We start from the raw sequence: 16,113 nt of genomic DNA, 5'->3' as shown, positions 1-16,113 counted from the left end.
TAGATAAGCCGATACTCGGCTTGCACAAAGAGAGGATATGGAGCAATACGTAGGGAGATGAAGCTTTTTAAAAAATAGCGATCTCCCATGAGACCTTCCTACTTTATGACTGGTAAAAACAAGCAGTTTTGGCAAAGTTCATGCTCGTTAAAAAATAAACGCAAAAACGAGCAGTTTTGGCAAAGTTCATGCTCGTTAAAAATAAACGCAAGATCCAAGCAGTTTTAATGCGGAAATTCATGCTCGTTAAAAAATAAACATAAGCTTGTGAGCAAGCTTTCCCCATAGTTCAAGCTCATTCAGAAAAAATGAACCGGTAAATAACCATTTGAGACCGTAAATTCATCAGCCATAAAAGCCTTGGTCGTGTTTGTGCACCGTCACCTCCACTTTTCGTTTGGCCGATCATTCACATCCACTTGATTGTTTACCTATTTTGAGGAACAACTGCGAAGAGTGATCCCACCTAGCCATCCTTGTAATACTGCCGTGATTGGAAAATTCCAACCTGTACCTGGAATCTGCTTCTATCCCCGTTTATCACTCGTTCCTCAAAAGACGAGTCTTTGAGCTCTTTTCACTGACTCGTAAAATATGAAAAGTTTGCCGAGTTTTGGCCTTCCAGCTCGTTAAAAGGACCGGAAGAGCTATCCCTCCTCTAGATTTTAATCTTTTTGGACCTGAGGGATTATTGCACAAAAAGATCGAGCGCTTGTCTAGTTCGGCTCGATAAAGATATCGAACATTCATCCCTTTTGTATTGTTTTATACTTTTTCGGACTTAAGGGATTAGATGACGAAAAAGGACCCCTGGAGTCTACTTTATGTACACTTTTCAGACTCTCTAAAAATGAAAAGGACCGAGTTGTCTTTGTCGCTGGGCTCGTTAAAAATATTAGATAGCGACAAACTTGTCTTTAGACGAGAACGAGTTTCCCTATCGCTAGGCTCGTTAAAACATAGCGATGGGCTTGCCCGAAGGGCAGGTTATAGATCAAGCACATGTTATCCTCCTCAAGCTTGACAAAAATAAAGAGGTACTGGTCAGAAATGACTGGGGGAAAAATTGGGAAGAACCTCAAAGCTTAATGGTAGCAAGTCGCTCTTGAACATGACACTTTTGCCTCCGTAAATATCGGGTTAGGTTATTATCATTCACGGTCCCTTCACCATGGTCTCGCCATACCATCCATACATGGGGTAATGCTACCGATCCATCACATCAGTGTCGTTATATGTTCAAGAGATGTCATTCAGAAAGTGTCAACCGGGTCCCGTCCACTACCGTACATCATCTTTCATCCTTCCATGACCGTACATCATCTTTCATCCTTCCATGACCGCCACCCTGAATCATATTTCACAGATCGTTTTCACCATCATCACTAGCTCCGTTCCGTGTCACTGATGTGGGATTCATTAAGGCCCTCCTTTGACGGATCGCTTCTTGTCGACATCAGCTCATTATCCAAGAAGTTGGTCTAGGAACACCCCCTCAGTACTTTGAAGCTTGCATGCCTCAATGGCAAGTTTCTCACTCCCGGCGATAGGTATACATTAATGACCTTCGACCTGGGGACTTTGCGTGGTGTTCGACGTCAGATCCTATATTCACACCACGTGAATTGTGCTGCAGTACCTTGAGGGTCATCATCATTATCGGTGATTCCTCTCGCGCTTGTTAACAGTTTACATTATTGACTGGTAATCAAGCGATGTCTTTCCATGTTCGACTTCAAGAAATTCTCACATGGATCGACTTGTACTAGAGTGAAGATCGGACAAGTTTGAAGACCCCGGATCTAGTTTCATCCATCCGGGCTGCGATATATATTCAGGAGATAAAAACATAGACATGTGCAGCAGATGATCATCCTACTAAAAGGATGATAATTAAAAGCAGAGAATTATCAGTCTATTATCAGACGATCGTCTGTTTATGTACAACAAATGTATTTATAAAGCTGAGCATGGGAAATGCCCGCATCAGCTAGATCATGAAAAGAAAGTATGAAAAGATAATGTATTGTATTGTATTTTGTTACAGGTCACCTCCCGACGATTGAATGAACTTCGGATCCTCCTAATAAAGCATTTCACCCGATAAACGACCTCATACTTTAGGGGGCAACTGTTATAGACATTTTTGTGCCTTACAGCATAGAGCATGAAATGTCAATAATCTAAGGGATCCAAAGTCCCTAAACATGTTGTTCTTACCCTTAGAGGAACAAGGTCAACAAACCACAGCACTGCAAATCAGTTCTCCACTGAAAAACACTCAAAAACAGGTCAATTTTGGATCAAAGCAGCTGCTCCACTAGGCATCTGCGCTGAAAGTCAAAAGCTCTGTGGTGTACCTGCGCTGCATTGCAAGTGCAACAAAGGCTACCTGCGCTGGGCGTACTTTGACATGTGGAGGAATCTTTTTCTCAATGTGCCAGTGCCCAGGAAGCTTCCAAAAAGACACTTGATCATAAGATTCGCCTAATGATGAGTTAAGAGCTTCTAAAACTCCAAGTGGAAGGTAGAAACTCCGAGTGAAGGACTGAAGAACAACTGGAGTTGAAGAGGACAACAAGTCACACATCAAGTTGACTTATCTTCACTCCAAAACTCTATATAAGGATCTCATCCCATGGGATCTAGGGGCCGGAATTTAGTGCAAAGGATTGTTGTTGGTTTACAGTTGTGAGCATTGGGTGATTGCTTGAGGGAGGTGAAGAAGAGATTTCTCTCCGTCGGGAAGGTGATGCTGGATTGGACCTCTCATGGTTGTATCACCGCCTGAACCTTACTTCCGTATATTAATAAAGCATTTGAGGTTCTTCTATTCGCATGTGTTTCAATGATGTATTGTCTTACTTGCGTTTTTTATTTATGCTAATCCTTGAATCATTTATGAATGCATGCTTCTTGTAGTTTCCTTTTCTTGTCTTATTTGCAGGATCTCGTGTAGCTGGGCCCGTGAAAAGACTTGGAGCTGGGAGGAAGCGGCAAACAAAGGAGATTGGATCGACCATTTGCGCAAGACAACGGTAAGTGGATCTCTCCCTTTTATCTCTTGCATGTCATAAAGAAGAAACTTTAGATAGCTTTGCTTTCAGCTGTTGCTAAGGAACTCTCACCCTTAGAGTGGGTTAGGGTCATTCCGAGTTGGATACTTTCCCCAAAAACACACCCTCCCCCAACATTGCAATGTTTGGTCCTATAGCACACCCTTAATAAAAGGTGAACTCTGTTGTTTCTTTGCCTAGGATGAAGAAGAAGAACACCTCTACGTAATAGGTAATACAAAAAAATGCATATACATAAGAAAATTAGTTTTTGCAAACGTAGCCACTAAAGTTGGTTGACACACCTGACCTATTATTAACTTTTTAAAGTTTAGATTAACATGTCACAAACTTAATATTTATTCCTATCATTCACCAAGAATGTCCTAGTCATTTACTTGTAAGACTAACATTTAATGTTGAAAATATAAACACATAGTAACGGTCCTAACAATCTAACCTAGCCTACTTACTTCGAATCAACAAAAAACCTGAAAGTAATATCAAAACTGTAATTCGATTTTACTAGAAACTGGAGCACATCAAACTGAAAATTATAACAACAAAGTACAATAAATGTGAAACTCAAATCGTGTCACTGTTTTATCACTCTTAAATACAATAAATCTAGACACCACATCTTTAGCTGTCTGGGACATCCTGTAAACAAGATAACCCCCTATGACCCCCTCGTGCGTGCGACTAGTCATGGAAAGAATATAACACACACCCAAAAAAATGAATGTATAATAAGGCCAAACATGTACATATGAATTTGGTTTAAGAATGGAATTTCTATATGCTTATGGATTATGTAGTATCTCTGCATATATATTAATGAATGTATTTGTATGATTGTAATAGTTAACTGGTCAAATTTATGTAGATTTCTTGGTATTCTTAAGATTGCAGGTTCGTGGAAATGAACATAGCAGGAAAAGTCAATTTTTTTTTGCATCAAGTGGTATTAGACCAGGAGATCTAGAGACGAATTTTGTGCAACAATACAGAGAAAAAATTAGAACAATATTAAGACAATGAAAGGTAAATTGATTTTGGTTTTTTTATAATTTATGGATATTAATGACAAGTAGCAACAATTGAGAAGGAATATGTGGTCAGAATTATGACAGTTACTGTAGTTGCAATGGAGGAAAAGGAATGACTACAGAAACTTGAATAACAAGGAGTGATCGAAAATAGTTCCAGAGGAGAGGACCAATAATGCCAACAGTTTGAGCTTGGAGGAGAAGGTTAGTGAGGCGTGTGTAATAAGAAAGAGATTTGCTACTGCGAAGGTGATTTACAGGTCATAATGGGTAGTGAGAAGCTCCTAAAAAGGGAAGACAAAGATGAATATGGGAAGTCAATTAAATAATTCAGAGGGAAGTCACCGAGATGATAAAGCAAATGGCATAAGGAAAATGAGTGATGAAGAATACGAGAGGGAACTTGTTGAGATAAAGGCACAGTTGAATGCACTTACAAAGCTGATACAACATAATGAGGACAACCAACAATATGGGTGGAACTTAAGGAAAAGGGTTAAATGTCCTGTTGAAATATTATTGGCCAAGAAGCAGAGGCGAAAGCTAAGACACAGGTTGAAAGAATAACTCAAAACTACTGAGTGTGAGGAGGCAGTTCATAGGGGCGAACATGAGTAAGGATAAATCCATGGAGAAGATAGCAATGTTGGTGGAGATTTGATGCTTGAGACATCAAATGATGTTGAAAAGCCTTATATTTTTCTTGATGGTTTGTTTATGGTTGTAGGTGTTATTGATGCTGAACAACCCTTTGAAGCTATCATGAAGAAACAAGAAGATAGAGGAGAACACAGTTCAAATTTTGTTCTGAGCAGTGAATACGATAAATAATTGATTGGGATGCTCAAAAATAATGATGAGCCAAAGGAAGATACAAATTTTAGTCCACACTGATTGTGTGCATGCATGTGGGACATATATGATTATCATTTTTTAAACTAATGCAAGTGGAACAAAAACTGAGTGTGAAAAACTTGCAAAAGTTGTTGTGAACAAGGATGATACAAACTCAAAGGAGGAAGAGTTTATTGGTAGCATGAAGACCAAACTCGATGAGGAGATTGGAACAGGGAAAATAATCCAAGCAACAACTCTACAAGCATGGGATAAGTTTGAAAGTATAATTGTTTGGCTATATACTTTTGTTTTGATCACTTTCTTGGCTATAAAAGTTTCACTTAAAATGGTGAGAAGAATGAGTGTGAAGACAAATGTCTTACAATCAGACAAGTTGGAATGGAATTATGGTGGAATTCAAGAAATAGGTGGAGAAGGACAACCATATAATGAGATGGATGGTCAACTGCAACACAAAGTTTGGGATCCTGTGGAATTTTGAAATTAATGAAACATGACCAGGAGGTCATGAATTTTTTTTCTACCTTGGGAGTCTGATGCAGGAGCATTAGAGCTTCCAAGTCATCACGTTTTTTGGAAATAAAGCTCCAAAATGGGTTTTAATATGGAAAATGAATTTTATTTCCTTATTGTAAATAATTTTAATTTCTTAATTTCTTAGAGAACTATAGACAAAGATAAGATTTTTAAGAAGAAAATCTACCTTTTAAGGAATGAAAAATTTCAGAAACAAATCATGAGAGGTTGTAGGAGAAAAAATATTGGTAGCAATTAGAAAGATGTTAGGATAAGAAAAAGTTTAGAAATCTTATAAACTATTGGGGTGCATTTAGGTTTTATAAAATCTATGGATAGGCAATATTTTTCCAACAAGCGAAAAGTGAGTCTACCTTGAAACACTTGAGTGGGTTGTGGATTGATTTATCAATCTAAGAAAATTTATTTTGTTTATATACGTTATAATAAATATTGTAAACCTAAGGGGAAAACAAATGGCCAAATGAATGTGTAGTATACCTAGGGGGGATAATATGGGGTACAAAGGAAGGTACCCAAGGGAATAATGTAATAATGAGATGTGCCATAGTAATAAATAAGGTGGTTAACCCATATCATGTAAGGGACCACAAGTAGTTAGTAATAATGTAATGGGCCCATGGTATTAGATAGATGGTATTGAGGGAACCATGGTAATGACCCATGGTGTTGTATGTATGAGGCCTATATAGAGGCTAGAGACTCCACATTGAGGGATGTCAAGGAATATTGTATGAACAGGCATATGGCTTGTGGAGTGTTCTCCTTCCTTAAGGAGTGAATGTATGGTGTTGCCCTACCTTAAGGGTTTTATTAAAAAAGAGAAGCATTTTCATCTATAATCGGATCTTGCTATTTCTTAGGTTTATTTTCATTGTCTTATATTTTCAGATCAGATCTATAACAAGTCGTATCAGAGCACTTTCTTGGGCAAAAGTGGAGAATTTTTTTTTTTAATTATTTTTTGCAGGAACTTTCTGGGGCGACGAGTTTGCAGATCAGATCTGTATGTTTTGGTAAAAACCCTGTGAAATCTAATTGCAGATCTAGATTGTTTGTGAAAAAATACCCAAGTTAAAAAAAAAATCGGCCGAATCAGAGTTTGGATGAAGGAGATATCGCTGATTTAACAATCAGTGGTGTTGCAGATATTTTTCAGGGCGGCGAATTTGGAGATCAAATCTATATGATTTTGGGAAAAATATGCAAAATCTAATTGCAAATATGGATTTTTTGTGAAAAAATACCCGATTTAAAAAAAATCGACCGAATCGGAGTTCGGATGAAGGAGATCTCGCTGATTTAAAAATCAGTGCCGTTGCAGACATTTTTTGGGGGCAGCAAGTTTGCGGTGCATATATGTATGTTATGGTGCAAAATATGTAGAATCTAATTGTAGGACTGGATTATTTGTGAAAAAATACCCAATTTCAAAAAAAATCAGTCGAATTGGAGTCCGGATGAGGGAGATATTGTTGATTTAAAATCAGCTCTTTTTTTAGAAATTTTTTTGTGACAGCGGGACAGTTGCAGCGTGGATCTGAAATTCCGGTGCCTAGATTGGGATTTCTACCACATGAGAAGATGCAAAATGGTTGTTCCATTTCCGAAAATAGGTCATAATAGAGATTTTGAGCAATATTGACTAAACTGTGGCCAATTTAAATTTTTGCCAAGTAAGTGATTTTTTTCGTGCCGTCTAGCAAGATGTTTTTTTACAGGAAAAGATGATAGACCTACTATTGAAAAATTCATACAGAATCAAAATATCACATATGGGAAACAATGGAAAATTTTATTATCGCTCGGTTTCCAAGATGAGGTTTATAGATGGTGGAAATCAATTTACAACAAGTTGTTGTCTAAACTTTCGGATAAAGAATTTGAGAAACTCCTTTTGGACAAATGTTCTCAGGCTAAAAAACAAGATAAGGGGAAACATGTGCGGTTATTTCCTACTTGTATATCCTTATTGCAGGTTCATGGAATGATTCAGAAGGAGAAAATCATTGTGTCTATAAATCCGAGTTGCAAGCAAAATCTCATAAATGTCAACTTGGCAAAAAAATTGCAAGTTCCAGCCAAACACATTGAAAACACACAGGTTTATGATGAGGATGTTCAAGTTTATAAGGATTTGAAGCTTTCGATGAATAAGTATGTGTTATATGGTGAATTTTATACTTCAGATATGGATAACATGGATGTTGTTTTGGGATATGCTTGGATGGAATCTGTTGGTACTATCAATATTAATGTGTAGAAAAAATTCCTGAAGCTTTGGTATAAAAAGAAGAAAATTACATTACAGGATATTTCCATCAATGAACAGGTAGAGTCCAGAGAGGTTGAAGTAGAAGATGTTCCAGGGACTAACATATCAGATGATGAGCCATTGATGGTTGATAGGCACACACAAACATCAAACCAGGTACCAGAAAAATAGGTAGAGGTTGAAGCAGAAAAGGTTACATCAGAGGAAGACTCATTGGTTGAAGTAATATTGGAAGATAAGTAACAACAAAATATGCCACAAAATGTACCAGCTACCCTTCAGGCTCCATTAGGTGGTGAATTAAAGAAAAATACATTGTGGGTTAAAACTTCAGCATATCACCACCCACATCACCCTGTAAGAAAACAACCAACAAGATGGCAAAAAATTAGCCACGAGGACAACAACCCCCGCATGAAAGATAGCGAGGAGCGAAGATCCACCTACTACACATCAACACAGAAGAGCTGTCACGGTCAACGTCCATCTCAAGCGAGTGAGGCACCATCGAGATCGAGGGTTCACCTTTCTCTTAGATGGCTAGATGCACATGCATGGTACAAGTGGACTACTCTTTTGAGTAGATCTTATTATTTGTGTTCTTCCCATGTTTCGGGGACGAAACATGTTAAGGGGGGTGGAATGTAGTATACCTAGGGGGATAATATGGGGTACAAAGGAAGTTACCCAAGGGAATAATGTAATAATGGGATGGCCCATAGTAATAAATAAGGTGGTTAACTCATAGCATGTAAGGGACCACAAGTAGTTAGTAATAATGTAATGGGCCGATGGTATTAGATAGATGGTATTGAGGGAACCATGGTAATGACCCATGGTATTGTATGTATGAGGCCTATATAGAGGGTAGAGACTCCACATTGAGGGATGTCAACAAATATTGTATGAACAGGCATATGGCTGGTGGAGTGTTCTCCTTCCTAAAGGAGTGAATATATGGTGTTGCCCTACCTTAAGGGTTTTATTAATAAAGAGAAGTTTTTTCATCTATAATCAGATCTTGTTATTTCTTGGGTTTATTTGCATTGTCTTATATTTTCAGATCAGATCTATAACAGAATGTATAATCAGGCCAAACATGTACATATGAATTTGGTTTTAGAATTGATTTTTTACATGCTTATGGATTATTTAAAATCTCTGCATATATATTAATGAATGTATTTATATGATTGTAATAGTTAACTAGTCAAAATTTTGTAGAGTTCTTGGTATTCTTAAGATTGCAAGTTCGTGGAAGTGAACATAGCACGGAAAGTTAAATTTTCCTGCATCACCATGGTTAAAGAAATGGTGGCCTTAGAAAAGAAGGAGGCTTGGGATCTAGTGGAGTTGTTGGCTATAAGAAAACCCATTAGTAGCAAATGGGTGTTTAAGAAGAAGTTGAATGCAAAAGGAAAAATGGAGAAATACAAAGCTCGGTTATTAGCAAAAGGTTATTTGGAGGTGTAGGGAATTAACTTTGGTGATATTTTTTTCTCTTGTTGCAAAGTAAGCTTCTATTAGATTTCCTTTTTTCAATTGCCACTACTTTTGGTTTTGAGGTAGAACATATGGATGTGAAGACAACATTCCTACATGGGGATATGGAGGAAAATATCTACATGAAGCAACCGAAAGGATTTGTCATGAAGGGTAAGAAGGAGTTGGTATGTAGGTTGAAAAAGTTCATGTATGTGTTGAAGCAATCACCATGGACGTGGTATCAAAATATTGATACATATATACTGGGAATTTGCTTCACAAGGAGTAAAACAAATCATTGTGTGTATTTTAAATTAGTTGGTGATCATGTTTTTTATTTGGTCTTTATGTGGATGATATGTTGCTAATTGGGAATGATCGGAAAATCATCTAGGAAGTGAAACCTAGTTTTCCTCTAAACTTAACATGAGATATCCTAACGTTGCAAATTTTATCTTGGACATAGAAATTAAAAGAGACCATGAAAATAAGGAACTATGTTTAAGTCAGAGAAAGTATGTTGAAACAATAATAAAGAGGTTAAATATGTAAGAGAGTAAACCAATGAAGGTCCTTATTCCTATAAGTGTAAACTTATTTGCAGATCAGTGTCCCAAGGCACAAGAAGAGGAAGAGGACATGTCCCACATTCCATAACCTAGTGTGATTGGGAGAGGAAGAGAAAGAGGTTAAATATGTAACAGAGTAAACCAATGAAGGTCCCTATTCCTATAAGTGTAAAGTTATTTACAAATCAGTGTCCGAAGGCACACGAAAGAGGAAGAGGACACATCCCACATTCCATACGCTAGTTTGGTTGGAAGTTTGATGTATACAATGGTCCTTAATAGATTGAAGATTACACATATAGTGGGAGAATTGAGCAAATATATGTCAAAACTGAGGAGGGAGCTTTGGACAAGAATGAAGAGGGTTTTCAGGGATTTGCGTGGCACTATTGGATATGGATTGTGCTACCAAGCAAGACTAGGATTGGATAGAGTGTATTCCATTCATGACTTTGTTTATGGAGATTGGGCTAGAGATCTGGATCGTTTTGTATCTACAAGTTAGTATGTTTTAACCTATATGGAAAAGCAATTAGTTGGATGATCACGAGACAATATGTAGTGGTAATTTCAACTACAAAATTTTATACATGGAAAACACTCATGCAAGCAAGTAAGACGTTAGGTTATTGAGATTGTTCAAGTATGGGGTCGGTACAACAAGATATAAGGATAGATTGTGACAACCAAAGTGCAATTTTCTTGGCAAGGCACCGTGCTTATCATTCAAAGACAAAGCATATTAATGTTTATTAACCCTTTGTGAGGGATATCATTGAAGACAATAATGTGTTATAGTTAAAGGTGGACACTTTGAAAAATGTTCCAAATGTATTAACAAAATATATGAGTATTGAAAAATTCCCTTGGTGTAGAGGAATAATGGGAATCACTACCTTGATTTGTTGATTGTGTACTCCTGTGGCCCCTTGTATGCAAGTAAAAATAAAGATGGAAAATGTTGGGTATGTTTTATATTCTTTGCACGAATTATATGCACCACGAAAAAAGGGGGGGTGTCATCCCCCCTTGCTCTGGAGGTATGCAAGGTGATGAGAGCCCCCTTGCATGGGGTTTGGGGCAGCACCCATTTTTTGGGAAATTTTTTGTATTCGGTTTTTGATTCTTTTCGACCCTCGGTTTTTCTAAAAGTGGTTCTGTGGTGCATGATGGTTTTTCCAATGGTTTTGTAATTTTGGTTATGGAACTACGGTTGGATTGGCGTTCATGTATATCACAAGGACATATATTATATTTTAATACTCTATAGAAAATATAATGAAAAAAAGTTTGTTGGTTTTCCTATGTTTGTGTTTCGAGGATAAAATCTCTGTGTAAATTTGTGTGTTTTCCATCGTATCTTTTCTGTTTTATTAAGAATTTGTTTGTAGTTATTAATTGTATAGGGTTGACAACCTACATTATTTTCCTAATGAATCTTAGAATGGTGATGGTTTTCAGTATATTTTAGACATGGATTTATCATGGAGGCATTGACACTCATGTCAAAATGGATGAAATAGGCCTTCCCTCTAAAAAATCATATTCCTGAGACATATGAGCTTGGCATCCGGAGTTAACTAATTTGCGTGCAACTTGGCTCTACTTAGAGTTGGATTTCCATTAGGAGACTGAACATATTTAATTTTTTAGAATTTATTAACTTTACATCAGATCCTTTTCTTTTGAAAAATGGTCAAGCACACCTTGGCACTGTGCCCAACTTAAATTGTGGGTATAGGTGCATGATATTAAGGAAAAGTCCAAAACTGAAGTTGATATTTTCCATAAAAACATAGCAAATAAGAAAACAATAATAAGACACAGGTCCTAAAAATTATCAACTTCAGATTTCATACTTTTAAATTATTTAAAAACCACAAAAATTAGGAAAAAAATTATTGGTAAGAAACATAACACAAGATGAATATTAAATAAATTTTATGTGTTATTATTTAACTTGTCAATGACTTTCCAGAAGGTAGGAATCAATTCAAAAATCCTTTTGAAAAAAATAATGTTACAATTTAATGAAAAATATTATTTTACATGGAATCTAATTTTGTCATGATCATGATACCAAATATTTTCACCTTTTTATTAAATGTATTTTGTTTAATTTCATAGAAAATTCTATACAAATTATAGTTAAATTATTAGTTGAGATTATTCAAACTTATAAGAACAAGAAGATTATGAAAAGTACACATTGAAAACCCTACTAATTTTTCCACTGCTACTTATGAAAAAAATGACGATCAGAAGGGGAATGAAAAATATCTATTTGAGAAAGACATGATCGTTTGAAGTTAATATGCTAACACAAAAATATGCCAATTTGCTTCTATCCATTTTTGTGCCTAGATAAGGGCAAAATCAATCTTGAAGGTGGTACCACTCAGAGGCTTGTTTTAGAGATTCAATATCACATGCAACAAGTTAAGTGAATATAAATACTTAATTTACATGATAATTGTTTGACAAAATGCATTTCAAAAAATTCAAATTTTATTTATTTATTTTATTTTGTGTTTCAACTATTCTTTTTAGTTTTAATAATTTTTTTAATTATTATTTTTTTAGTTTTTATCATTATTTTAGTTTTATGTTTTGATTTGTTTTTGATTTTATTAATTATTATTTTGATTTTTATATTTTTGTTACTTGTTTTTGTTATTTTTCTCATATTATTACTATCTACATTTTATTTTATTATTTATTATTTTCTTGTTTTTATTTTATTTTACCATTTTGAATTTTTATTATTTTTTTGATTTTTGTGCTTCTTGGCTTTGTTTTTGTTTCCATTTTTTTTGAAACCAATTCTTTTATTAATATCAATTTTATTTTTCTTTTTCCCTTCTATTTATATGCTCTTATTTTCTCCTCTTCTCTGAACATATTGTCCTTATTTGTGACTGAAACGAAAGATGGCACCTTTAGATTCAATTTTGAAATATCATTCTTCATAAAAATGTTAAAATATAAACTCCATATAATGTTTTTGATAAATTATTTTGGATTAATCACATCATGAGTTTTTGGTCGATGTTTCGAACCATCTAATGTGGTTCATCATCAAGACAAAGGTGAAAAAATCAGTCAATCAAAATAAAGGTGAAAAATCAGTCAATCAAAATGTTTAAATAGCAAGGATGTATCTGTTCCAGAGTTAGCCAATAGGAAATAGCTGTTATGAATTAGCCGTTAAAAAATTAGTTGAATAAATTTATTGCTATTTTGTTATGTTTTATTTTAATTTATTAATATTTTTAATTAAAATAATATTGAATTCAAAATTAATTAGATTAATTTAATAATATAATAAGAATTGAATATTTGTAAATATATAATTAAAAATAAGTTTAATATGGTTATTATTAAAAATGAATAATTTTTAACAATTATATTTAAATATTATTATATTAAAATATAGGGTAATATTTTAATAGGGAGGTCAAAGAGGATATAGATTGAAATATAAAAATAAAAATAATCAATTATTAATTATTATATTTATTGCATTTATTTATTTATTTTTTATTATGAAAAGCGGGCGAGGATCCAACTACTCTGGAACAAATGCATCCTTGCTATTTAAACATTTTGACTGATACATTTTTCACCTTTGTCGTGATGATGAACCACATTAGATGGTTCGAAACGTCGACCAAAAACTCATAATGTGATTAATCCGAAAGAATTTAGTATGGATCACAAAAGTCTAAAATCCAGTTCCATAAAATGTTTTTGATGATGATGATGATGGTTAACGTCCACTGAGACCAAAATTGGTCTATTGGACCTAAAGAAACAAATTATTTAGTTTGATTTAAGATTTTATTCCTATGCTCAAAAAGCATGGAGAGAAGCCTCCCGAGCTCACTATAATTTTGACATCGTAATAGGCTAGGAAGGTCAGTGTTATGATAGAGATTATGACACTAAGATATAATATGGTTGTACGTGGGGCACTCTAAGAGGAAGTGGTTTTCATCCTCGATGTTCCTATTCTCACAGAGATGGCAGATCCTTTCCATCCATGGTGTTTTAGGAACTGCCCAACGACCTGTTTCACTACGGAGCTCATGAGAGTTCGTTCTAATCTTCGCTATATTAATTTTCTTCTTTGAGCTAGTTAAAACAGAGAGATATTTTGATCTTCTAGGGTGGGGTTGATGACCTTCTTATAATAACTTAATTTTCTTTTAGCTGCTAAATCTTTCTCACACCACATTTTTTCTTTGAACTTAGAAGTAACAATATTTTTAATGTTATTAATGTTTTTCAATGCATCATTCTCGTTGATCTTCCAATGGTTTAACCTGGCCCTCGTGTCTTTATACCACCCCCACTTGAGCCTTAGGTGGTTTTGGCTGGAATTTAAAGCTAGCTTAGGAAGTCTATGGTCTCCTATGTTATTGAGTTTGTGCTTGTACACTAGAAGCCCAGTCATAGCTAGGCTCTCGATAGGGGAAAGACCTACTTCTATAAGCATAATAGGATAGGGTGTGTTGCTTTTAATTTTCAGGTTATACATTATAAAACGATTCCTGATTTGCTCAATCTTTCTCTAGGATTCTCTAGAGATGGTGCAACCCTAGACCCCACATCCATATAAGATAATAGGAGTGACTAAAGTTTCAAAGAGGAACTTATTTTTATCCCACATTACGAGGTTTTCCATTTTACAATTATTTTCAAGAACAAAATAAGCTTTCCACCCCCCATTAATCCTTTTCTCAATGCTATAGTCCCAGTTGAGCTTGTGATGAATATCAATTCCTAGGTACTTGTAAGAATACACTTCCTCCAAGTTATTGTTGTCATACATAAAATTAGCGTAAGTGTCCTTCTTGGATTTGATAATCATAACTTTTGTTTTGTCAGTGTTAACAGTCATACCCATGGTAGAGCAGAAATCCTTAAGAAGCCTAAGTTGCTTATCAATATCAGATGGGCACCTTGCGAAAGAACAATATCGTTAGCATAGAGAAGAAGGATGATGACTATCCTAGCTAAGATCGTGCTAGCACATCTTGCTTCCTCTAAATACCCTTCAAGCTTGTCGATGTAAATGCCTATTAGGGTAGGGGAGAGGGGGCAACCTTGTTTAACTCCGATATTACATTTAATATCTTTCGACCACCCCTCATTGCTTTTCAGCTTGGTAATTACATTCTCGTATAACCTTATAGTGGAAGCTCTCAACTCGAAAGGAACCTTTAGCTCTTCTAATCTATTCCAAAGGTTGTTTCTAGGAACCATATCGAAAGCCTTTCTAAAGTCCACAAAGCAACAAAAGGGATTGGATTTATCATTACGAAATTCCTCCACAATGATCCTAAGCGTAATGAGGTGGTTTGTTGTTGAGTGATGCCTTCTAAAACCTGCTTGGCCTTTAGCCCGCTTACCTTCACTTTCAAGCCATATGCTCAAATTATTTTCCAAAATAATACCATATAACTTGGCTAAGAGAGGGCTGATCATAATTGTCAGATAATTAGAGGGGTTATTTGTATCCCCACTTTTAAAAATAGGGATGATGAGGCTCTCAGTCCATGGTTTAGGGAACCCTTGCTTGACTGCTTGATTGAAAGGCTTGTGAATGTGGGGGATGAGAACAAGACCTCCAATTTTTAAGATTTTTGCCTGGTAACCTTCAATGTCCTTAGCTTTCCCATTTGCCAGGCGATTAACCCCAAAATCAATGTATTCTAATGATGAAACTTCTTTCGTTGTGAGCAAGGTTTCAAAGTTATTCATGACATTTGGAGATTCATAAAGCTTTTTAAGATAGGAATTCCAATCGTGTAAAGAAATTTAAATATTATCTTTAGTTTTCCTATTCGTAATTTGCCTCCAAAATTTCTTAGGAGCTACCATAGAGAGGTGTAAGAGATTCTCGTCTTTTGCAAATGTACTGACTCTTTTTCCTTTTAGTTAGGGATTTGTATATTTTTATCTTGCCCATTTTAAGAGATTCATCAACAACTTCCTTAATTGTTCTCCTCACACTCTTACAATCTTTGTCATACCATGGGTTGGTTTTGCTATTTATTTTATTGTTTGAAACTTCAATTGAGAAGTTGTTAATAGAATATGAGAGGGTTGTAGTAAAATTATGATAGAGGTCTTCTATGTTGTCTATACTAGATAACAGAAGAAAATTAGTTTTTAATTCATGTAGAAAGAGATTGTTTTTATTTCTATCAAATATTAAGTTCTTTTGGCTATAAGGATTATTTTCTATGGGATCTCTATGCATGACAAAATTGAGAGTT

Source organism: Pinus tabuliformis, chromosome 2_1, assembly GCF_031772625.1.
Source record: "Pinus tabuliformis cultivar Carrire ecotype Pingquan chromosome 2_1, CPIR1, whole genome shotgun sequence".
Taxonomy (NCBI): Eukaryota; Viridiplantae; Streptophyta; class Pinopsida; order Pinales; family Pinaceae; genus Pinus; species Pinus tabuliformis.
This window is presented reverse-complemented; position numbering follows the sequence as displayed.